The sequence below is a fragment of the Xiphophorus couchianus genome, chromosome 16 (assembly GCF_001444195.1).
Source record: "Xiphophorus couchianus chromosome 16, X_couchianus-1.0, whole genome shotgun sequence".
Classification (NCBI taxonomy): domain Eukaryota; kingdom Metazoa; phylum Chordata; class Actinopteri; order Cyprinodontiformes; family Poeciliidae; genus Xiphophorus; species Xiphophorus couchianus.
Window position 1 is genome coordinate 6,253,389 of NC_040243.1, and position 26,704 is coordinate 6,280,092.

Below are 26,704 nucleotides of genomic sequence, written 5' to 3' on the forward strand. Positions count from 1 at the left end.
TTTATTTATTTTGAGCAAGAAAAATGTCAGAAAAAAAAAATTTCACAAAAACATCTCATAAAAATGAAACAGAAAAAAACTAAACGTTAATATCCTATTGAAAAGAAGATTAAACTTATTAAATCTGTATAATCTAAATATGTCCCACATTATATACATTTACTCCATGTCAGAATTTCTACTCTTTTCAAATTGTATCTGTAAAATTATAATATTAAATTTCGATGCTACGTATCAGTAAATGTTATTAAAGTCAAATAATATAACGTTAGGACTTAAATGGAAATTAAATAAATCAGCTTAAAAGCAAATAAAATGTAAGAATGCTTACTATTTAAATGTATGTGGTTGATAAATAGACAACTGTTCACCAGCAGCATTTTACTGGCAAAAACTTCTCGGCTGCATGAAGCCGATTTCCTAAGACCAGAAGAAATATTTTAAGTCTGCCTAATCAAGCTGCCTCACACACCACCTGTCAGCAGATAATTACACAGAGAGCACAGCGAGATGTTGCTGTTTAGATCTGTTCTCACCCAGGAAACAGATGCTCGGTATTTTTGGATCATCAGCAGATTTCTTGGATTTAACGTTTCAATGTTTCAAAGCTAGAGGTCACCTTTATACGGTCTATCGTCACCATAGAAACTGAGTCGGCTAATGCAACTTCTGTATCTATGAGCGTGGCAATTAACGAGTGTAAAACAGGAGCAGAGATGTATTTTTTACTGTACCTCGTGTGTCAGAATACTTTTAAATAAAAAAAATGATTGCCCAAAAATGTGTTTCCTTGATTTTATCATACTTGCATGGTGTTGTTTATCTACACGTTCACATATTTGGGAGATGGCCTTTTAGCCGTTTGTTATTTGGCCATCGAGCAGCTTGAGGTGAGTGGCTGGGGGTTTAGCGCATTGATGAGGACACGTCACTGTCATCCCCCAAGAGACAGAAGAGCATTGTTTATTCATCCGTCCCAAAAAGGTAAGATCCCTTGAAAAGCTGTGACCTTACCCTTTGCTTTGAGCTCCTAAGAAAGCAAAAACATCAGTTTTGTAATTTAGAAGTTTGTGATTTTGAGTCAGCTGATCTTTGGTATAAAATTAGGCCATCAAAGTTAATTGGCCGCTGCAAACACGCGTGTTGGCGCCTTTAGAGGTGTGGTGTTGAAATGCGTCAAAACAAAGAAATACTGCTGGGCAGCATTCAAAAAGAAAGCACAACAGTTTAATGACTAAAATAATTTATGAAAAAATTAGCAAATTTACAAGTACAGATAGAGAAAACCAGAATGACAAAAAAATAGGCATAATGCGAGAATCTGTAAAGAAACTGACAAAACAAATGGGTAAAAAAACACTGCTGGGGTGGTGATTACTAAAATGACTCAACAAATTAGTTGAGTTGGAACAAAAACCGAGGCAACTACAGCAGGGTGACAAACACAAAATGAATATACAATGATCCAGGAAACTAACCACCAACTAAACTAATATATTTTTCTCTACACCCAACAGGGTAACCACTCTTACTCTTAAACCATAAACAAAAAACTCCACCAAATTTCATTAAACTATTATTGTCAATGTGACAGGGCTCAACATCCTGGTTCAAAGGTCAGTTGTCTTTTCTTCTCTGTCCCTCTTCACCACTGCGTTCTTTCAAGGCCTAATTTGTGCACTAAAGAGAAAATGTTAATTGAATTTTCTGAGTTCTACCTTTGCAGAAAATGCTACTTTTATAGAACATTATTCGACATGTATTCACATTCACAACTTTAAAAACAAAAAGAAATTCACTTTGAAAATATCAAGAGCACAATCTGTGGAATTAAACATCTTTAATGTCAACCTGAAGGCATTTTTCAACTGTTCTAATTAGTGGAGTGTTTACATATATGAACGCACTTATGTAGACATAAATGCGTTCAAGGTCAGGTATTTTGTGATTCTCGACACTGCACTTACGTTTCTGGGATTGAAAAATAAAGTGTACATTGAGCTTTTTGTAATGACAATATTTCAGTGGGTTAATCCAGTAAATGCACACAAGGAAGGAAAAGGAAAGGAAAGGAAGCAGTGGACCTTGTGCACTTTAAAAGAAAAAGAAAAAATAGAGGGAGAAAATATAGCACCAATAATTTTGACAAATAACAGCTTTTTTTGGAGAGGAAAAGCGGTCAGCTTGTTCTCAAGCAGTGTCACTGTAGACTTCTTTCCATAAAGTTCATCGGTAAAGGTGCATCATGTTTTTTCATTTCTAGTGTTACCCTAAAGCGAATGCTAGCAGGTAAAGCCACCCAACCCCTATATGCTTTGTCTTTTTGCTGCACTAACTTAGTCTCCTCACGTCTTTCTGTGTTTGTTTCTGACACTGAGTGCCCAGAATAATGCTGCTCCTGTCTTCTGCTGTGGCTGGCTGTGATATGAGGAATCAATCAGGCATTCATGTACATACAGCGCTGAGCAAACACATTAGTTGCATTTATCAATTAAAAGACTGCATCAGTGCTTAATATATGACCAGCAGTAACACCAGGGAGATAATTCAAGTTATCTTAAAGTTAAGTAGATTATATCACACGCTGGTCAGTGGTGATGGCGTTGGCTCCGTTTCAATTTTTGGTACTTTATCCTCAAGGTTAATTTGGTGCCTTTATTAAAATAAATGAACACATTCAACCTTGAACCTCAAAAAAACATATAAAACAGAATAAAGAACAATCATTTCCTAACAATATACAAGGCTGTGAAAAAGTCTTTGATGCAATACAGATTTTTTTTTTTTTTGTCAGACCATAAAACAAATTCTGATGCACTTTTTCAAACAATAAATTATCTACATTTTTTACTGGCCACACCCAGGGCCTATTTCTGTCTGAGCTGTAAAATTGTGAAATACCTTAAGTAGAACCTGTCTGACAACAAAAGGTTGGCTAAAATATTTTAAAACAAAGCATCATGTCCCAATCTAAAGAAATTAAAGAACTGCTGAGGAACAAAACCTCTGATATCTGGTTATTTCTTTGGCTTTGGAACTCCAGGAATTACAGTGAGAGCGATTATCCACAAATGTAGAAAACATGGAAAGGTGAATAACTTTCCCTGGAGTGACCAGCCTTCTCAAACAACTCATCCAGAATGTCACAAAAAAAAAAAAAAAAAAAAAAACTAGGACAAAATGTAAAGCACTGCAGAGATCACCTGCCTTGGCTGAGGTCAGTCTCGACTCACTAATAAGGAAAAAACAAAACAAAATTTGAATCCATGGGAGAGTTACATGGAAAAACTACTGCAGAAACACCAAACATTTGCCAAAAACCATTAATGAACTCCAAGCCAAAAACAAAAGTGTAACTTTACAGTTACATTCTTGGTATAAAGCTAACAAAATATTTCAGGAAAAAAACCCTCACCTCATAATGGCAGCATTACGAGGTGTTTTTGGTGGTGGTAGTGTGATGGTTTGGTGCTACTTTACTTTTTCAAAACCTAGATGACTTTTGATAATTGATAAACTATATGTCAGATCTTACCAGAAAGTCTGACTTTAATCCAGACCGAAGCATACCTTGGGTGTGCAGTTGAAGAACCTCCTCTCTTTGCATCCTGATCAACCTCAATAATTTGATTTTATGCTATTATTTGAGCTACATCTCGTTGCTTGTACTTGTGACAGTGCAATGACAATAAAGTTGAATTCTATTCTATTCTATAAAAGGCTCATTAGGCTGCAAGGAATGAATAAAGCTGTTTGTGGTGACCTAGTCAAAGTCTGGACCTAAATCTTATTACAATGTTATAAGGCAATCTTAATTGTTGAAACACTCTGAGTGTTAATGAAAAGCTTTCAGAAAATAAGTTTTCCAACAATAATTCAGAGTGAAGTGAACAATATACCAGTTTCTGTAAATGCTGATTATTATTAGTTATTAGGTTTAGTGGCATTTAGTTTTACGCTTAAGTGTGGGTTGGTCTGAATAGATTTTTTTTCAGTGAATTAAATCATTGCGTTAGTCAGGTTACATTACTTGTGTTAGAATCATTACCTTTCATTGATATTTTTTGTTTTACGAATGTCGAATTTGGTTTACGAGTCATTTTGACTCCATACCTTTTACATTTGAGGAAACATTCATTTTTTAGACTGAGCAAAAAGGATTATTTTCTATAAGTAACTACCAGATAATTAAGCCTTTTAGAACAATAAAGTAATCAAAAAGCTTCGTATAATGAGTCTCTCTGCGTGACATTGAAAATGTAGCGGCTCATTCAATGTGTAGTCGAACAGGCACTTTAGAAAATTATAATGTCAGTGCACCTTGCAAGAATGAGCGACCTGCATCACCGATTCTTAATGTCAACGGGGAGACAGGGCCATCATTTGTCGTCTCTTAGGATAGAAAGTGTGTCAGTCGCTTAGTAAGGGTGATTAAAGAGTATCAAAACCCATTTCCGGAGCTATAAAGTTCATGTTTTGCTCAAAAGAGACTGCAGATTTTTGCAATGGACTGGAACTCTAGTTGAGGTAAATTAAACGCACACTAACGAGCCGTTTTGTCACTCCTGACTCCTGTTGGGTTTTTCAACTCATACACGTTCCAGACTCTCAGACTAGTTTTCATCGGTGCACAGCACAACAACACCGATTATGAATTATGAGAGCAGGAAGCAAGCAACAATTGTCGAAAGAGTGTTTTCTGACAACCTGACGGTATGAATAGTAATACCACTGTGCCTCGAAGTGAATCTGACCCTTAATGGCTGTGTGAGTTTCCACAGAGACACTGACGTCACGGCACCTTTGATGAGGATGAACGTGCCTCAGAATGATAATGAACTCTCTCAGGTCCAAGATATGTTGTCAGTTACCTGACATTGGTGAGTCACTCCACATACGCAAACACAGCAGCAAAACAAAGCGAAAGTGCAGCACGTTGTTAGAGCTGGATGGACAAAAACAACACGAAGAGGAAATAGGAGCATAGGTAGTCTGTTGGTACGGGGGGAAAAAAACCCAAGTGAGTTACTTCTAATCAGGGCTGTGAAGCCTTCAGCACACGATCCAACATGACACACAGCCCGGAGAGTGTTTAGCCCTCTGTCCACCTCCTCTCTTTGCATCCTGTGTGGTCTGCCTCTGCATTATTAAAGGTCACAGATGTTTTCCAACCTGTGACTCAGGACTCTGTCTATAAGAAAAAGTGCACAAACTTCTAGAATTTGATTTATTTCAGTAAGACTGGCATCAAAACTCTAAGACCTCCCTTATGTGTTGCTGCACATAATGATTCTGCAGTCGAAACCAGATATTTTATCATGCTATATATAAAAAATGCAATCATCAGAATTCTGTCTGTGTTTAGCTGCTGCTGTTCACCTGTGGGTGCGGCCAGGCAGGCTGCAGCGTTCACACCTGACTGCAACCTCCTCATTCGGCTGCAGGGAATATAGGAAGCTGTTTGACATTCTCAGCGCTTCTAGACTCAAGTCCGTTGTAAGACTTTCCTCCTGAGGCGGCTGATCTCTTAAGTCGTTACTGCCTCCCCTACACAGTCTCTACTTTCCTGTTTGCTGTTCACGCTCTTCCTCTTTCTTCTACACCCAAACAGTTGGAGAAGCAAAACATCCTGCCACGTACATTCAGTTAGCAAAAGTTGTTTGTGCAAACTGCAATTCCTAAACCAGTAAGGCAAATATTCACCTCTCTTTGACCTTTCTCTTCTCTTCTTCATTGTTTCCTGTCTGATTTGTGCATGTGGATCAGGAAGTTAAGCTCAATCTTGACATCTACCAGCTAAATGGCAAAAATAATTAGACTTTTTTTTTGTAGCTTTCTTCAAAGTTTAGCCGTCCTCACACAGTTTCTAGGTCTACTCATATTTTTCCTGTGGGTGTGAAATCAGGGCTTTGCATTGACTATTTCGATTTTTCTTTCCTTAAGCCACTTTGTAACTAATCTACTCTGTGATTACAGCCAGTTTGCATCCGGAAGATTCAGATGTGTCAAAGTGTAAATTTCCTCTTTTCTCTTGAAATTTTCCTTGAGTTATTTCCACATAATTTTCTTTCCTCGTGATGGGATCTCTTAGTGAAGTTCTCTGGTCTCTCCTGAAACATGCTGACATGTGTCCAAAAATTGGGGTTTTTCTTCTCGTGTTTGCAAACTGTTTTCTGGCTATTGATGTTGAGGCTCTTCTTCGCAGAATGGTTTTTCAGTCCATGTCTGTACAGGACTCATTTCACCAATCATAATTACCCTCTCTCACCAACTTAGTCAGCATCTTCACAAGCACAACTTTGTTCTGGTGTTGATTTGTACATTTTACACCAAAGAAAGTTCAGCTTCCTCATGAATAGTACAGTAGAAATTCCCATGATGTTTATGATTGCATTTAATTGTTTAAATTGATAAAAAATTCAGGCATCTAAAAATTGTGCCCAACAATATATTTTCAAGAATAAGATTTCTTTAGAATTTTCCATTATGCTTCACGTGTTCTCTTAAAATGTATAAATAGATATGCTTGTTGGTAACTCAGATAGTTTGCATTAACCTATCAAAAACCTATAAAGTCATGAAATTATCTGGACTTGCACAAATCATTTAAAGAAATAGCGATCTTCGAATACTAAATGTACACGTTTGATTTTGAAGCGCGTAATAAAACCATCTCCCAAAACAACCTCTTATTTTTTTGCAACTACAAATTATTTCAGTATTGCTAGTGATCTAAGCCTTTAGTGTAAAACATTTAGTGCAATTTAATGTCAGGCAGTTAAAATATTATTGTTTATTTGTCTTTTTAAACAGTGTACACATCTAGTTTCAAGCGGTATGCATCATAGCAAACCGTCCGCGGTGCTTGTGAACATGGCCCTGTGTTGCTCAGTGAGCTTGAAGGGTGTTTTTTGGATGCTGTCCTGACCCAACTAAGCAATCGTGGCATATCACCAAGCCGGCAGCAGCCGCTTTCAGACTCAAAGGCCAGAACAGACTGGCACCTTGTTATGTGGACTGCTGTTACAGAGTGTGGTGTTATGCTCTGTAGTTGAAATGGCAGCAGCATAAAAGCACAAAAGCTGGCTCTGACTTGCTGTCGGTAATTCAGTTAATGCTGTGCAGGAGAAATTTTGCATGTTATCATACAAAGAAAAAGAACAATGGTATGCTCTCTGAGCAATGCTCCATTTTTTAGAGACACTTTTGTCTATTAGTGTGACGGGATTATAGAAGGAGAAACACATGATTAATCTCAGATTTTTTTCCCGTAGCAGTAATATTTTAAAGGCTAAATAAAGTCATGTTAAACTGTGGAATTGTGCAACTAAAACGGATTTCAACCATACTGTGCTAATCCTGTGTCCTGAATGTGCTGAGAGGGAGTGGAGGAGGAAATTAGTTCTTCTAATCAGATTTACTGGGTTCAACAGCTGCAATTTGTGATTATATCAATGCAATCACATCTGAAACTGAAATCACTTTTATTTCAGCGCAGGTTTTTTTTTTTTTAAAGGATCCAGAGATCTTGGATCACTGAGACATATGTAGCAGCAGTTGCAGCCATTATTTAACAATTCAACTTGTTAAATAAAGCAGAAGTCTTGAGAGTTGTAATTGTTTTCATTTGTATCTTGAAATATAAACTGTTGAATTTTGCAACACTCTGGGTTGATCCAGAAAAGCATAAATTCTTTGCCCTCTGCAGACCCTCTCTCTAATTTTTGTAACCATTATTTCAACTAAGGTTTTCTGAATTTATTGTTGCATTTAAATGTAATTGCTGTGAAAGACTAAAGTTTACTATGAATGACTGGCTTTCAATGTTGTATGTCAACCAAAGTACCAATTATTTCTCTAGGATTTAAAGTTTAATGAAAATATAAACTTTAGAGGAGGTCAAACTGAGAACATTTTTTAACAACCATCCATTAGATTAGGGTCTATCCAAATTGTTTGATTTGATTCTGGAAGAAGCGTAAAGCAATGGCCATAAACGAAAATATAAAACACCCTTGTTCCTGGAAAAGGTTTCCTGCAGTAAAAACACACCTAAAGTTGTTTCACTTTGACCGGGTTGTAAACTAGGGGAGAACAAAAATGTGATAAAAATGAGTAAAAGGACAAAAAAAAAGATTTTGCTGCTTGACAAATGAGCATCCAGCAGGATTTCGCCACAGCAAAATACAGAGGAAAATAGTGAAACAGTAAACCTGAAGGAAAAAGAAGAGGGATCATACAAAGAAAATAAACGTCGCAGCCTGCCGAGTCACTTAGAGCTTGTAATATAAAGGCAGCTCATAAAACAACAACAAATGGAAAAAGTAATCATCCAGAGATTACTAAAGCTTTAAAAAGACAAATGATTGTCCCATTGTTTTTAATTTTTCTGTTCATATAAAGATGTTCTGCATTCCATTAAAAGAACCCATGAGTCTCTGTGAAAGTGAAGAAGTTTTAAATTAACGTAGCTTAGCTAATCATATTCTAAAAAGATTTTTTTTAGATTCGAGTGGTTTTTATTAGTACATAAAGAAGAGAGAGAAGGGAAAAAAATGCAGCAAAAGACTCGAGACAGGGAATCAAACCCAGGGACTGCAGCTTCCACACGTCGCTCTTAACAAGTACGCCATTCAGCATCACAAGCTGATCACATTTTAATGGATTCTTCATCAATAAGATAAGTTTTTGCCTATGTCTATTTAAAAAAGAAATCTACTGAATCGTTGTTTCTCACCATGACTAAATATTGTGCCCTGTATCCTAAGGAAGAAAGATAAATAGAGGTAAAAAGTAGAAAACAATAACTAATGGATGACTAGTTCCCTATAACGTGCTTTAATAATGACATTTTCAGACTGTTTGCAGATCATTTGATGTTACACCCCAACAATTACAAACTTCGGGTTCCGGCCCATGTCCCAGGTTTGTTCTGACTACCTCAGCAGGCAGAGGATCGCGTTGTGTGCCCACCAGTCTTCCTCATCAACAGGGGAAATGTGTCACATGAGGGGAATTCTTGCAGCAACACTAAAACTCTGACAGTCTTTAAAAAATGTGGATATTTAGCCGATTTAATGAAAAAAACAACTCATGACTTATTTAACTACGGCTTATTTCCCCAGCTGCTTGGCTGCTTTCCATTTTCCACAAGATATTTGACTGCATATCGCTTTCTTGCATGTTTAAACATATTTACTGTTACAGCTTTATGTGCATAAGTAGGGAAAATAATTAGTGCCGTTATCACTTCGAACAAGATTGAACTAATTTCTTTTCATGAAATATAGATTCCAGCCACATCTGGCAGATTGTAGCTGCAAAGAGAGAGAAAATCAATTGTAATATCTTTTTGTGCTCGAGTCGAAATGTATGGCCCAAGTGAGCATGGAAATCTTATAAACTGAGTGGATATTTGTGTTATACCTGAATTCAACCAGATAGCAGGGAGTTTAATGTTCTGAGAGCAGATTCACTTGTTTTTTTAAAATCAATTATTACTTTTTCTATAATATTAGTGTCACAGTCTGAGTCAAATGGGAACAGAGATAAAAATTAGAGCCTTTTTAGTCTGGCTTAGAAATTCTTTGTCAAGGAATTGGGAAATTTAAACAGTGCGTTGGCCAATTGAACAGAATTAGGAAGATTTTGGATGCAAACATCCTGCACTTGTATTAAAACACTCCATTTTGTTTTCCTCTGTCAAGTCTATCATCCTTCTTCTTTTGTCATCTCCTTTTTTTGTTCTAATTCAGTCGTTATCTTTTGCACAATGATTGGTTCTTCAGATGCAGCAATGACAAAGACTCATCTCCAAACAGCCAGTTATCACAGGAGATGTGGCCAGAGTGGCTCAGCCGGGGGAAATTAGACTGTTGATTCCATTTCAGATTTGTCGGCCTAATTGTGTTTGCATGAAACATTTTGAGACTTGCGTGTGCAGCGCTGCCTGTACCAGCACTTGTGCAAAAAATGACCTGTATGAAAAGGAAAACTGCATGATAGCATGTGGGTGTGCGTGTGGCAACAACAATGGCGGCACCAGCATCGTTATTTTGAGTTAAAACTGGGAAGAAAAACGACCTGAGCGACACTTTGAATGGAAGAGAAAGATGGCAGAAAAATGAAAAGCTGAGATTCATTGCAGGAGAGAATGTGCTATAGAACAGACAGGTCAGGTCACGCTCTTATACAAACACTTAAATCCACGAATCTTTCATAGTTGGTCCTTTAAAGTAAGAGGAAAAACATTTTATTTCCAAAGTGCTATATGCAGGTAAAGAAAACCAACTCCCACACATCCGCTGGAGGACAGTTGCAATGCTTTTACCTGAGCTTTCTGATGAAGAAGTGTTCCGCTTGTGAGTGAACAGAAATAGATGTGCATTAGTTTAATTTAGGTTTTATTTTCAATAGCAACTAGGTTCTAAAATAAAATCCTGTTTTCTCCCAATTTGTTTCTCTTTATGTTGTTTTTGAGAGAGATTGAACAACAACAAGCTCACACAAGGTCTTTGACCATAGACAGTGGCAGCTGAATTTTTTTCAAGGTAACTAAACATTTTTATCTTTACTAACAAAATCTCTTCTTTGATTATGAAACTCCAGTAGTTTTCAGTTTTGTCTGTTTAGATCATTAAAATAAGTTTTATTTCTATTAATTCTGCTAAAAGTAACATATTGAAATGAAGTTTTCTTTAAACCAAAGAGAAATTATAGTCACTGGTTTTTACTTTTATGTTAAAAGTTTGTTTAAAGAGTTTTTTTATGGTCTATCTTTGTTAAAAACAATCACTTGTTGAAAGAGTTTGTGTATTTTGTCTCCTTTCGGTTCTGTGGTTTAATTTGAAAAGGAATTAAGCTCAACTTTGTGACAATAAATAATTTTTGCCATGAACTTTTCTCAAGAAAATATACAGTCTGCGTTTCTGCAAACATCTTTATTTCCATTTCATTCAGGTTAATTCTGCTTAGTTCAGCCTAATTCAATTCAGTTCGATTCAGTTTAGTTCATACTTGTCTAAACTCTCTTATTAAATTAAGTAAGGGTGGTTAGTGCTTATATCCAGTTGTCATACAGACAGATTAAACCATTTCCAGTCAATCATAGGGAAACACACAGACAAAATCAACAGTTTTGTACTGTACCAAGAGACAATGCATGTGACCCGGCAACATTCTTACTGCAAGGCAATAGCACTACAAACTTAGTATCTGTGCAGCCTCAGTTCAGTTAATCTCAATTAAATTCAGTTCCATCATGTTCATTTCAGTTTATGCCTTTGGCAGCAGTTCACTACCAGTAACACACAAGGCACTGTAATATAGAATGGCTGTAATGACACATATCGATTTACTATAAACTGCTGTTAAAGGGTAAAATTGAAGACTTGGTTCTAAAAATTCAAGCTAAAATTTGAGTTTTGAGTGACAAATTTAAATGAAAATATATTTCCTCTGCCCCATTTACAGCACCTATTAGTGCTTAAGAAGATCTGATGCATTTGAAAGTGGTGACTTCTCTGTCAGAAAATGCAGACTTATGGCCAAAAGCACATCATGAACACTGCACACTTTCACAAATCAGTGAGAGCAAGAAACATGACCAAGCAGCAACAATACAAGTGAGCCTTGAGCTCAACATCAATATCTCTTATTGATTTCCCTTTTGTCCTGACAGAGAAAAATTAACAATCTCGCAACAATAGACTGCGCTATTTAGTCTTCTGTTCCCTCCTCTGCACTTATCTCTCTTCATTTTCCACTACAGACTTTCATTATTCAGGCTGAAAGTAATGACTTACTGGTAATAGCTGCAGTTTTTCTTTGCGAGGTGTAGATGAGAATCAGAGGCAGGCGGAGGTGGGAGGTTGCAGTTTCCCCTTGGTAATTGGATCTCCCTGGATCTGGATCCAACAGGGTCAGGGATCATTAAGGTTCAGGAAGAAAGGTCATGGAGAACTGTACAGGAGGAGACATGCCCTTTTGATGGTATTAGCTTTTAGTGGCAAATTGCATCAGCACGACTTAACTCTGCATTAGCAAAATAAGTCTACAAAGTCTTCAATAAACACACACGTTAAGGAGAATTTAAAAGACCCATTTTCACAACCTTGCTCAACGGTTTTATAACATGTCTCACAATCTGTGGCCAACATATAATGGTACCACAGCTTTTATTCAGCCCCTTAGTGAAATATCACACTGGCTACATGTCCATGCTTCCTTGGACCATGGCTCTTTCATTTTGCCTATTTATACCTTTAGTGAAATATCTATATTTTAAACCTAAAGGGAAATTATAGTCTTTGATTTTAATTTTCCTGTTCAAAGTTTCTTTAGAATTTTTTTTTTTTTTTACAGTTAAAGTTGCAAGAAAAAAAGAATCTCTTAAAGAAGTCTGTGTTGCAGCAGACCCAAAGCAGCCTCTGACTGAAGACTCCAGATGGTTGTATTACCTGAAAGGGGGTTCTTAGGATTATCTATTATATTTTCTATTTTCAGGAATGTATGTCTTTGTAATATGTATGGAGGATCCAGAGGAGTCTTCAGGACAGGTCATGCTTCCTGTTCAGGTTGTTCATGTTTTAAAATAAAGTTCCCTGATGCTGTTATTCCAACAGATGATGAACTCTCCACCAAGATTTTGCAAGATCTTCAGCAAACGCAAGAGAACCTAAGTCTGCTCTTTCTCCACGGAGAAAAATCCCTCAGCATTTTATCAAAGCATCCAAAGTTTCCCCTAAAAATTCAATGTTTTTGTTTCGTTTTGCGCCAAATGATAATCAAGATCAACTAGGTTCTACTCACATTTTTCACTCAGAAAACATCAAGTTTAAAGTAAAATTACATTACAGATTAATTCTAGAGCATAATTAGTTAGTTAGTTCTTAGTATCAAGTTGATATTTTAGTCTTGTAAGAAACAGATGTTGACTGCAAAAGAAAAATGACAAATTCATCATCATCAAAAGATAAAATATATTACCACAAGGCTTTGTTCTACTCTCTTGTAGACAAAGTGATGTACGTTCCCTGTGCAATTGTAAACCATTCACTGAATGATACAAAAAAATATCAGCCTGTTTCTAAACATAATCTTTGAACTGGTAGCAATATCAGATATACACTATCAAACTATTTTAGTGCTTGAAAAACCAAAGAAATGACATGTAAAATAGCTTATTTTGCTCCAAGTTCATTACTTATTGTGGGTGTTTAATTTGTATCATAATGGTGAAGGGGAAAAGCACTAAATGACAAGACAAGGATTTGGAATTGAACTGAAATTGGCTCAAAAACAAAGAAGCTTCCATCTAATGGTCGCCTCCTGCGCGGTGGGGGGCAGACTGTTAAAACCCCTCCCTCTGCCTCTCCTGAGATGGCGAGCTGGAGTTAAACAACCCATGTGGTCACAACACAAGCCAGCCAGAATGGAGGACTTCAAAGCAGCCCCACACAAACACCTCACACAGGGACCGTCTGAGGGACCTCCGGTCATGTGACTCCAGGCCAGGTGCACTCAGACCGGACCCTTGGCAGGACAGCGTAGTCCCTACCCTTGTCAGTTTTGATCATCAGCCAATCAGAGGGCCTCCCCCCCTTTGAGGTTCCCATTTTGGGGGGCATGGGCCACCTCCCAGATTGGCTGAGCACCTGCTGCTCTCCAATATGCCCACCCGCTCCCCACAGTGTCACAACAGGCCTCTCATTCACACTCCTTCAAGGCCCCCCACCCCAACAACCCCCCTGCTTTCTCACTGCCTCTGCCAGGTGGGGCCAAACACATGCCTGCTGTCTCATAAACACAAAGACTTGCCAGCATTGCCCAGTTAGCAGCAAGGATTCCTGAGAGACAGACTTGTGTTGAGGGAGGAGCCCCAACAACAAAAAGAAAAAAAAAAAAAATCCCACAAAACATCCAACCTCGGCAGCACAAAAAGCAGATGACAGACAAGACACAAATACACACATTTAAAATTAATTAGACAATGCTGGGAACAAAAGGAACAAAGGCTCAAAATGCTTCTGGGAGCTGCTGCCTACAAAATGATAAAATACCTCAAGAATGAAGAAACACACGACAAAGAAAGGAAGAATGGCTCAGACAGGAAACTGCTCTGTCTGGGGTTTCTTAATTTTCTCCAAAGAGGCAATTTTGACATATGTCTGACCATCTAACCACACTGTTTTCCTATTAACTGCCTTATATTGGAAAACAGTGGCATTATAAGCTCCAAAAGTCAGTCAATAACTCGTCTGGTTCTCTGGTCTTTTCTTTTACCTTTTCAACAACTGCCTGCTGTTCTTTCTTTATTCATCTGCATGTATGACACTCTCTTCTTCTCCTATTAACCTGTCCCTCTCAGCAGACGATTTGCAGCAATTTCAGTCAGGCAAAACCAATTCGACAGACAGTGTAAAGCTCTCCACTTTGCCTAAGCTCTGATTGGAGCTCTTGAACTGAAAATTATGTTTTCACAGCTTTCTAACACTGAATTAATGCCAATTATAATAGGCATCTGAGATGAGGAGGCAGAGAAAACAGCTGCTATATTTTAAGTCAAAGGAACATATTGTCAGAGCTAAATGTTAATATGACATCCAGCGTCTGGCTGCTGTAATTTGCATTTAGAGCATCGACGACACTTAAAGATTTCATTTTTTAATTCCTTCCTCACTCCTCATTTGCTCCTCCCAGTGATGTATGTCAAAACAGAGTAACAAAGACAGCTTGTGGAAGTGGAGATCATGAGAACAGGGACGTTATTCTCATCTTGTACATCTGAACACCATTAATCCAATAAACAGTGGATAACAACAACAAATGCAGAATAAAATTTGAAATGAAAGGAGCGGTGAGAAATAAAGAAAAACGTCAGCAAAGGGGGGTTTGTATGGTGAAAAGGAAAAGAGATAGCTGCAGTTACAGAGACAAATTAATGGCAAAGCAAATACTCTGTTCTTTAAATGTCACTACTGCAACCTTTAAGTTGCAATATATTTGTTCCCCTGCCCTCATCTCTTAGCTTTACCACTTACCTTTTGCACAATGTACACCAAAGGCTATACAGTGCGACATACCAGTCAGGAGTTTCCATGCAGTTGCAATGAGTCAAACACTGATTTAAGAGTTTTGACATATTTTAGCAGTTTTGCAGATATAAAGCACTGGTTTTTGGTGCTCATTTACAAGTTGCAACAAAACGTACAACTCATTGCAATACGATTCTGGGTGGATGTTTGACCTCTGTTCTTGGCAGTGTTGGTTGAATTCATTCACATTGTTTTTTTTGGCACAGACTTGACTTTGATTAGACTACACAGATTTTCACTAATGGTGAGTTTGGAGCATTTAGGAAGGCCACACAGAAGGGTTTTGGTTTTTTAAAAGCAGGTTTTTATTCATGTTTTGTGTCTTTGTCTTATTGTAACAAGAAACTGCCCAGATTTTAACCCCTCAGATGCCAGGCATCACCTTCAGAAGAATTGAAACTGATTTGGATGTTCAAGAACAATCTAGAACCCAAGGTTGGCATACTAGGTCAGAACTTACTTCTTTAGGTTAAAAATAGTTTAAAAAACATTATTTTATATTTATGTGGCTCAGTTTGTTTGCTGTTCTTGAACCCCCTTTTGTTTTTTACGCTATAGCTACAGGATAAACATGTTTTTGTCTGTCTTCATCTGCCGCTCTCCTTGATTTCAAGTTGCGAGCCACTTTCTTGTGCCGAGATGTGTGTGCTTGAAATTAAAGGTGAAATATTACACGCTCTGTGCAGGCAGAGTATCACAAGCGTAGTGTAATTCCCAGCGATGATCACACCTGTTCTGGCTCCATCTGGATCTCCGACGTTGTCCTCTTGTATTCAGTGCTCCTGTTGATGCATCCCTCCATAGTCCTCACCTCGCTTGGCGGTTTGCGCTCTTTGATAAATCATTTATCAGCCGAGTCAGACAGGTCATGCATCAAAGCCTTTTCTGATGGGGAGATTCTGCGCATTTCCTCTGGAAAATATCCGTCCTGTGTGTGCTGATTGGGTGGCAATGGAGCAGAAATGGAAATGATGCGGGTCAAGGGTTGCTATTATTGAAACATGAATTGTTTAAAAAAAGCTCTTTTTTGCCTCTAAAGAAAACAGATTTACAAAATAAATATGTCTACATGTAGGCAAATGAGATGAGCATTAGGAAATGCTGGAGAGAATTGGGCCTTATTCTGCAATGGCTCATCTCCGGAGACTGCTCCATGGTTGTAAAACCTCATTAAAATGAGCAGAGATAATGGAAACAAGCTTGATTATCTAGCTAATGACATGTTGTCTCATAAAGGAACAGAGGAGCTACAGAGCAGGCATTAACTACTGTACATTACTGCATAAAGGGCAAAACAGATCATAATTATGACACTTTAGGCTAATGGCCGTGTTAATATGCAGTAAATGTAAACAGAAATCAGGGTCAGAGTTGGATTAAGTCACCTTTATTCAATAATGAGACACATTTTACATTGATAGCACATCTACAGACACATAGGCATTGAATTTGGAGTAGTTTCTGCTCTGACGACAAATTTCTAAAATGAATGCTACTCTTATGCCCCTAACGAGTAGCACTTAGTTGGCCTTAGTCATACCTTTGGCAATTTTTGCACCAGCCTGCACACTGCCAGGTTTCTGCGACAGGTTCCTGTTGCAGGAAGCACAACAAAAGTCTACTGAGCAAGAGAGGGAATGCAGTGGGTCTGTGGCTATCTGCCCAGGGAGCAGAAGGATTTTTTTGTGTGACTGGGTGTGTTTTTTGGACTCTCATTCGTTTTTTTTCACTCACACAGGACCTCTATTGTGATTTCTCTGGCTCTTTGCGGTAACATTTGACAGAGGGCTTCTGCCATTTCTCTGCTTGGATCTCTGCAGGACTTTAAGAAGAAAGACAAGTGAGAGACTACATCCTGAATTATCGTTCAGAGTGGTGATGTGGCGTTTTGAAATGTCAACTGATATGAAAGGATCCTCCTTTCAGATTTGTTTCTGCCATTTACACATTTTACAAGTGTTCTGCATTTAAGTCACATTAATGACTGGTCATTTGATTTAATTATAGACAAATTCTTATCTAAAAGCCAAAAAATGTCCTTTAAATGTCAGATTATGCGGTTCGCTTTAGAAAGGTAAAAGTATAAGGTCTCATCTTCATCGCTATTACATATTCATTGTGATATGCTGTTGACATTTGGGGTTTCTCAGCTGTCAGACGGATGTTTGGAGATCACCAACCTGCAGGATCAAATGTCAGCCCAGGTGACTACGTCCCTCCTCCTCCCAGTTGCTCATGCCTGTCCCTCCCCACGCCGGAGCCCTCCTCCCCTGTCAGTCATCCGCCTTCCGGCAGCGGGAGAGGCTGAGCGAGTCCAGTCACATCTGTTATTTTACAGGCAGCTTGCGTTCAGCCCCAGGGATCTCATTATTTCCCGAGCTGTCAAGGGAATCGTTCATGAACCACTCAGCCGCACGACGATACACACGCGCACAAACACACACGCTCTAAAATTGGATGCTTTCAGACAAAAAAATGTAACCATTTCTTTCTTATGGTGGAAACTTGCTCAACTATACATACACAAAGACAAACAGAGCCACGTGGAGGATGGTGCAGAGAATATCTGCAAGAAAAAAACAAAAAAACCCCCAACAACTCAATATTCGGGGCTTGTAGTCTGGCCCGTGGCTGTTTATATGGGATTAAACTGTGCCTACAAACAGATGCGCAAGGGGAGAAAATGCAGTCTTCAAAGTCAAAAAGGCTGCAGTCAGGAGGCAGGGAGGTGCAGACTTTGACGTCCAACTGCAGCTTCGATGCTTCTTGATGTTAGACAACAAATTTGCAACCCATTTCCGACTATCTTTGACATGGGAATATAGGTAAATACTTATTCCTGTGTGCTTATAAAAGGATTAAGTGAGGCAAAAAGGGATGACCGTGAGAAGCATGTTATATGTATCTTAATGCGTTTTTTTAGGGATAGCCTGCATAATTACATCCCATGCTGATACAAACCCAGACACACTCACGCAAAGAAGTCTACGTCTTTGCTCGCATAGATTTCAGTTCCATTTAATTTTTCTGTCTGATGCCAACCACCTTACATTATACAATCAAGAGAAATCTTGAGTAAAAAGAAAAAGCTCATTTTTGGCACAAAGAAAACTTCTGCAGTGTCTGGCTGAGGGAGCCCCTTTGCTTTAAACTAAGGGGAGAGTGATGAGTAAGTAGATGAGAACTGACAATTAATAAGAATACATATAACAAGTCGGTCTAACAAGTGACTGGAGATGTTACATCAGCAACTCTAGAGAGAGTGCAAGATGAAGTGAAAAGGAGAAGGGGTGAGGAAAATAAAAAAACTACAGAACCAGCAGCTGGGCCTATTCCTGCACAGTGTCTTAATACCACTTGAGGCATCAGAGTTTATTAGGAACTTTAAGCTCCAAAGTGAAAAAGGTAGCAAACTTCCTTTATTTGATATTTACTGACCTATCACAACATCTGCTGCTTGTTAGAAAACTATATATAACATCTTTCCACCCATTTTTCTTTGATCACCCAAGCTCGGCTTGCAGAATTTATCCAAGAGAGATCCCTCTATTAGACTGTCCAACTCCGTCACTGATAAAAGCAAACATGGACGGATCTCTTCCAAATGAAATCCATCCATTTGTCATCTCAATTTGCAGAAGTAACTTGACATCCCATTTGCCAGCAAGAACTTGCAGCTACTCTGCTTCTGATCACTGTGGGGTCTCCTCTTGGTGTAAAATGTCTAGACAAAAGGGAGGTCACTGTGAAGCCTCCTATTCAAATGCTAGAATAATTTCTGAAGGCTCCCTTGAATGAAGTGAGCTTCTCAAGTTTTAAGGATGAACCCAGACATCCTTGTAAGAAATGAATGTCATTCTTTCTGCCATAACTCAAATCTCTTGACCATTGATTAGGGCTCTCTTCCATATACCAATGAAACATCCTCATCATAGCATTACAACATAAGACGTCTTTCCATTTCTTGCCCCACTGCTCATCAACAGGATGTAAAGTATTGATATTCTTGAGACAGAGACCCACTCCCAAATCAGAGAGCATTTTTTCTGTTGCATGGAGGTCAATGCCTGAAAGAACCAACAGATCATCAGTAAAATGGTACAGTTGTAGTCAAGACATTGCTTTCTTCTCTAAAGCTGTGTCTTGAAATCTTGCCAATGGATGCAACTGTCAAAAACCTCATTCTGAGACATTGAGACGCTGACTTATACCAACCACTTGGAAGTCGGCAATAATACTTAAATGCATTGAAGAACAAAGCTTGAAGACGGCAAAAGATCACCAGATTTGTTGAGGTTGGTTTTTCTCTATCATAAGATGTTGTCAGAATACACCGCAACAAACAGAAGGCAGAGGCAATAGGCAGTGAAACTGGAGACCAGCTCACACTGGGAATGATCTTCATTTTGTGCCAACGACACTGAAATAATCTTTTCTTAGGTCAAACTGGGACCGAAAAAAGTAGCACAATGCCCTAAATCCAAGTCTTAGGATTGCATTGCTGCCATTTCACTGGTGTCTCAAAGTAAAAGCCTGTAGTCTAGTAGAGGTAACAAAATCCACTTGTGACATAATGCCTTGTATCACATACAGCACTTATTCATGCTGCCCCTAAACCAGATTTTGTACAACATATGGAAATGATTGCATACCTCCGACATGAGAACTTCCTGATATATCTAGAAAGATTAAGTATCTATCTTACGTAGCCAACAAACCTGCAGCACATGTGATCTAAATTTTCTTTGAAATCCGACCCCTTCATTTTTCACTGCTCACTTTCAATGTTCATTCAATAATTCAGCACACTCTTTGCTTTTAGAAAACATTTCCTTGCTAGCATGCCTTTTGTGTTGGTGGGACACCATCAAGCTGCTAGGAAACCATGTCAGCATTTTTCTACCACTATCTAGTCTGGTCTAGTGGTTTAAGATCAGAAGTGGACATTAAAATTCATAAAGGAAGGTTTTAAATCTAAAGGGATGTTAGAGAGCAAGGCGAGGAGATGGGAAGATAAACAAGCCCTGGGTCAGCTTGGCCAGACATCAAGCCTCAGGCCAAAGCAAGGACTCTGTCTTCTTGATTTACTTGCCTGGGGAAGCTGACAGCCTTCATTTTTTCACAGACAAACTGAACTGTCTTGCAGGAAACTTCACAGAAGTACAGTACTTCTCATAGCATTTTCGGTAATGACAGACTTGCTTTCCAGGAAATCTACAGTCTGATGTCTACTCTGCTTCAGCAGATTAACCTGCTTGTCCAACTGGAGAGGAACAAAAACTTTGAACAGACTCAAATCCTACTTTAAAAGAATTTTAATCCCCCAACTATCTTAATGGTGTACTAGCTGAAAAAAAAATCCTTGATCTGATGCATTGCTGCGAGACAAGCTCCACCACAGTTTCGTATTTATAATATAATCTCTTGCCGAGAGCTACACACCAGCTTAGACAATCTTTTTTAACCAGAGTCTTATCCGGCGCCTTGTCCACCCTGCGACAATCATTTAAATACTCTCTCCACATTCCTCTCAACAGAATATTTATGATTATTTTCCATTTCCTTACTCCCTTGGGTGATAATATTTAATCACGGACAATACTGAGTCCTTTTTAAGATTAATAGACAAATATAACTATAAAATGTAATGTTTTGGACTAATGGACAAATAAATGCAGTAGGAAGCAGCTTGACTGATGCCCGTCAACAAAGGACTGAGATGCATTTAGATATAGAACATTTAAATGGAAAATATTCTATTTACTTCAGTGTAGTTACATTTCTTTTCATTTTTCATTAGAAAGCACAGCATCTATCTTTGCCTTTCCCCATATTTCCTTCTTTTTTGCTCTTTGCTTTGAGACACTTTTGCAACACTCCAGTGAAGCTAATGGATTTTTGATTCTTTCACCAAACACATTACGCTCTCTAATCAAAAAGCCTAAAGAAAAGAAGAGAAAGGGATACAATCTGAACTATTAGGCCTAAATATGTGTACATCATGATGGTGGCTCTTGTGGTGCAGGAGCAAACTTGTGCTGCTCTAGTATGACACCTAGTGGTACTCCACGATTCGGTTGGAAGTTGTGCAATTTTTAAAAAATTCTTCTTATTCTTTTCAGTCAAAGCAGTAATAAAAAGGATCAATTCTCCATTTGGTACCACATACAGCAATAGAGACTGTTGAGAAAATCTCATTATTACAGAACTATATAATTTCTATTGTGTAGCTGCAAAATCAATTTAACCTTTTACCAATAATTATGAAGGGAGCTGTATCTGTGTTTATTCAAAGAGAAGAAACTAACAGAGATATCAACCAACTGGAAGTAAAATATATTCACCACGGAGTCTTCATGTAAATGAAAACAAAAGGAATCAACCTATATTTTTTATAGTGAAGCATATATCCAAAATTGCATAGTCAGACTGCACCATGTGAGCCATGCTGGCTCTTTTTTTAGCAAGGCTCTTCTGTAGTTTCAGATTCACGGCAGTGGGAGTGAATATTTTATGCTGATCTGTGAAAAGGACTCCTTGATCAATTTGATTCATTTTCACCTCCATATTTTAAAACTTTTTTTCCCCTGGAAGAATCTTCATTTCCTTTTCATGCAAGTGGTAAAAAGTATCTCTTCTGTACTCTCTGAAGGTTTTAATACCTCTTTAATTCCCTTTGAAGTTGAGAAACAGGCAGAAAATGTGAATTTTAGGAATTAAGAAATAAGCTTTGTACTTTGGTAGCACATATATAACATTTATCAAGTCTACAACAGCTCTATAGATTTTCTGCCACATGTCTGCCATTATAATGAAGACAGCCAATGTCAACACAGCCACAGTTTAATGAGTGGATGTTCTGACAGCCTTTCTTTGAGCAATTCAAAGCGAAAAAGCAGCAATGTTGGTTGAGACTGAGCTTTTGAATTTTTATCATGCAAACAAAGTAACTGTTCAGCAATAAAATGATGAAATAGAAATAAATTTTCAGTTTTTGTCATACAACTCCATTTTCATCAATAAGTCTTCCCTATTTTGCACAGAATATAGTTTCACTACGACTGCATAGAAAATGTATATATTTTAGTCGCAAGTCCGTTTTGGAAAATGTTTCAAATGTTCACAATGAACTTTAAATTTAGTTTTTTTGCTTTAGAAATGATCTTTTCCTAAGAAACAATAGTTGAGGGATCTAAATCTATCCCGGCTGCAGCTTCTTTCCTCTGTTTTATTCTGACAGACAGAGGTGGAAGGGATTTCTTTTAAAGTAGCCTCAGATAACACAAAATAGCAGATGAAATGACATTACTGGTTCAATTTATACACAGCAAAGAGATCAAGAGCCTCAGAAGTTCTGAAGCTTAAAGAGGCTTACAAAGTAATAAAGGTGAATATGGTTTATTAAAAAACGTGGGTGTTTATCGTAGCGCTCTGTGCACCGCTGCACAGAACGTGAAGTCCAATGTCACAGCATGATTTAGCTAACAAAAATAACTCCGATGTCACTTTTCTCAGTTTTGACTGATTCCTCAGCTTTGTGGAGGAGGATTGATCATTTTCTCCTTAAGAACAAATATAATAAAGCAAAGAATGACGTCAAAGGGCAAATGGTAATAGAAAGTCACAGAAAAAAAGTTAACTGGATTGAAATTTGTAGCGACTTGCAGATATAAGCCTCAGATTTACACCTAAATCAACACCTCAAATGTATGCTGCAGAACACACTCCAAACCAGGCAACATGTCTGTACGATCCCAAATTGCTTTGATTCTTTACACATATCAAGGGCCATTTCTATGTAAATTTGCGGCTCTTCTCCATCCCTTGACATTGTCATTCAATGCTACTACAGCCCAAATTTTAAATCAGACTGACGTTGTTGAATACAAATGATGATAGAGCCTCAGCAAAGAGGCCTTTCACATGCACTCCTCTGCTGTGCCAGGCCGTTGCCTTGGAGGCACATGATGGTCAGATGAATAACACGTCTCCTCTGAAATCACTAAGAGACAATCAACAAAGGTAAGATCATTCACTGTGGACAAAACTAATATATGTTTTTAAAAGTAGACTATTTATATTTGCAAATATTTACATGCAAACATAGGTGGGACTACAACTTCTGTCATTCTACAGATTTTTTTTTAATTGGGGGAAAAAAATAATGATACAACCTTTCTTGTTCACAGTTCTGTTGTTTCGCTAGCTGGTGGAAAATACCTAACATTGTTAAAAATCACCAAGTCCAAATGACTCGGCGCTGTTTTGATTTTCTGTGAGTTCCTGGACAGTCATAAATTTCAACAATGAGCATGAATGGCAGTATGAGTTAATCACTAAGGATTCAGATAAATAATACATTCACAGTAAGATGTTATGTTGCGAGAAATCTCCATGTTTTCCACCTTGATGTGCAGAGAGCTGTGTCTTTTGGAGATGATGGGCAGTCTGTCTGTGAACTACAGGCAGTCCTCCCTGTTCTGTCTGAGCTTCTTTGCTTTGTTATTCATTTCCTCTGTAAGAGGAGCAGCACTGCTGCTTTTTATTGTTTCTGCGCTCTCCGTTTCTGTTTCCAGCTGGGCAGAAAAGATGCTTTTAAGGCTGTTCTTGATATGGTAAAGGGCTAAGCATTCATTTTTCCTATTGAGAGGTTGCAGACCCATGTCTTTATTTAGCCTTTCAGACGCACGAAGCAGGTGACCAAAACTAGGTTTTTGGTTAAAAAAAATTATCTGATGTAATTTTTTTCTGCATGCTTTAAAGGTGCGGTTTGGAATCTGCTCAGTATTAAAGGGTCCAGTGTGTCATTGAAAATAATGCCAGCCTGAGGCATGACTAAATCATCAGTTGCTTAGGCCTCAGGTAATAAATATTTGTGTATAAATAATGTATCATCAACAGTGTAAAAAAATGTTAAGTGTACATTTTATTCTAAATATTACCAATGGCCATTTAATGTATTTTAAGAATTAAACAAGACACAGCAGGAATCTGCAACTTGACTCTTACATCTGCTAATGTGGCTTTTAATAACTTTGGACAAAAATGATAATGAATTAATCAGTGTATTAAAATGTCAATGTGACAATTAAATGAATAAATAACAGTACTGTTCTGTTTTTACAATATTAATGCAAGAAATGCTTTAGTGAAGGTGTTTTTTGGTCTTCAGATTGAAAACTGTTATTTTTTAAGTAATTTTCTATAAAGCATGTATGTGCCATTTAAGAAAATGTAATAATTCCTTTTCATGTAAAACACTATTGTGTAAAGTGGCCAAAAATTGTTCTTAGGGTAGTAAAGGTAGCTAATTCTTCATATAGAACAGAATGTAGTTGACATTTGCAGAAATTACAGCAGCAAGTCTTTTAATCTGTGAAATTTCGATCCATTCTTTGGTGAAACTATCTCAAACTAATCATTTGTGTGCACAACTGCAAACAACGTCTGGATCCAGACATCCCTATAGAAAAAACTGGGTCTGCTCATGGGTTCCCATATGAACCTTATTTTTATAGACCCAAAGACACTGGGACTGTTTTACTTTTGGACCTTAGAGTGGTAGACTCTGATCTTTTTAAATCTGCCTTTAATTCCCTGACCTTGTTTTCAATATACTGTTGGTTTTAGGTTGTTGTGAGGCAGTTTTTGATTTTTATATGCCTCACCTCATGAAGGGAGTGTATTGTCAGATCAAAGCTTTGTACCTCTGTAAATACCTTGGCTACCTCTCGGTGAGCTAAGTCCACCTTCCATTACCAGCAACATGACTGGCATCACTGATTTCCTCATCTTCTCCTGCTCATTCTCCTCTCCACTTCATAGCCCAGCCCAGTCCTCACACTCAGACAGAGAAACTCATTATAGCTACGGATTAGATCGATCGGTATGGAGGGGGGGTTGCCCAGCGGAGAGGCAGCATGCATGGGCCAAGCAATTTATGCCAACAATGGAGCTCATCTCTGCATATCCTGACTGCAAATCACTCCCAAGCAAACCAGTGGGTGAAAACACACTTTCTCCTGCACAGAAAGACAATCATGGGTGCACCACTCATTATTTAAAATTTTCTTTATACAGTAATACACTCTTAAAATTTTGTTTTAAATGGGGCATCATGCTTTCTTAATATAATGTGTACCATCAGAGAATTCACTCTCCAAAAATGCCTTGATTTTTGCCATAAATGAATTAAATTTTTTTTTTAAAAAAACACCCAATACCACAACAATATCTAACCCCTTACTGGAGAATCTGCTACACACTCCCAGACTCCCAGCAGTGGACCATTATCCTTCCTAACATATTCTCAAAGCCCAAAAATCTCTCTTCTAAGTGGTTTTCTCTCTACAGGAGTGCCGAGCCTCCTTCCATCACCCTGGAAACTAGAGAAAGTAAACACAACTGGGATTGAGTTGTTGCTCCGCTGCCTGTCTTCACGGTAGCCTCATCTTGCTTCTTCAGGACCCTTGGCCCTATCTTTATTTCCCACTGGAGTATTATTACTTCCAGTACCTGGTTCACCTTACTCAGCCTTTGATGGTGGGTGTGCGTGAGTGTATCCATGTGTGTGCACCCAGTGTTTTGAGGGGTTAATAACAGATTAGGCACCAAAGCCATGAGTAGAAAAGCTGATGTAGCTTTCCATAAATTACTCACCTTTTGTCTCTACTTCTTCCTTATTTGTGCATCCTTATTATTAGTTCTGGGTGGAAATAAATGGAAAGACTGTGTGGCTAATCCCTTACCTGGTCAAGGGTGATAATGTTGGTCTCAGCTGTTAGCAGTGCAGAACTTATCACAATTGAAGGATTTTACATCTGTTACCCCTTAGAAGAAGAGAAATAGTGAGAGAAATGATCATAGGAGACAAAATGCTCTTCCACTCACTCCCTTGTATTGGATGCATTTCAGAAAACAATACAAAAATATCAGAATTTATAGTACAGTGTTAACTAAACTCATGGCAAAGTGCTAACTACAGCAGCTTATAATCACAAATAAAAAGAACACAGGCATCTCTTCACACCATTTTTGTATTGCCCTTTAAGAATAAATTTTTTAAACTATATTTTTATACAAAATCAAAACAAGTGTTTTACGTTAAATGCATTTAACAGTTGTAAGCATTTTAATCTGAACTATTTAAATGTTTTTACAGTACAGTCAAAACTAAATTTCTAAGCATGAAATACAAATATGTCCAATCTAAATGATGAAGAAAATACAAAACTTGTATTCACAATACTCAGAAATCATAAGCAGGCGGTGCATTACTCTTATTTAAACAGATCAAACTACCAGACGCCGTAATGACGGCCTCCTGCCGTTAGCACTAGTGCTAAACTAGTTAGCTGAATTCTACCACTAAATGATGAAAACCAAATACAAACACATGCATATATACAGGGCTAGCACATGTTCACGCGTCATTCTCTAAATTATTTTTATCCCATTAATTACCTTAATGAAGGGAAATAGAGAAATGATCACAGGAGACGAAATCGCTGTTCTTCCACTCACTCGCTTGTATTCAGTGTGGGAAACGAGCACGCAAGTGCCCCTAGTGGATCTTGTAAGTCATAGCGCTAAATTAGTAAGGTAGAGGA

At 38.0% G+C, this 26,704-nt stretch overlaps 1 long non-coding RNA gene across 1 annotated transcript; it reads right to left on the reverse strand.

The window, feature by feature from the left end:
• Positions 1–1,207: 1,207 nt before the first annotated feature.
• LOC114159554 (uncharacterized) lies at positions 1,208–26,672 on the reverse strand. Its single transcript, XR_003598614.1, has 4 exons — positions 26,559–26,672; positions 25,844–25,924; positions 15,826–16,032; positions 1,208–1,668 (listed from the first exon to the last, which is right to left on the reverse strand). It is a non-coding gene; the product is annotated as an uncharacterized LOC114159554 (long non-coding RNA).
• Between the last annotated feature and the right edge of the window lie 32 nt (positions 26,673–26,704).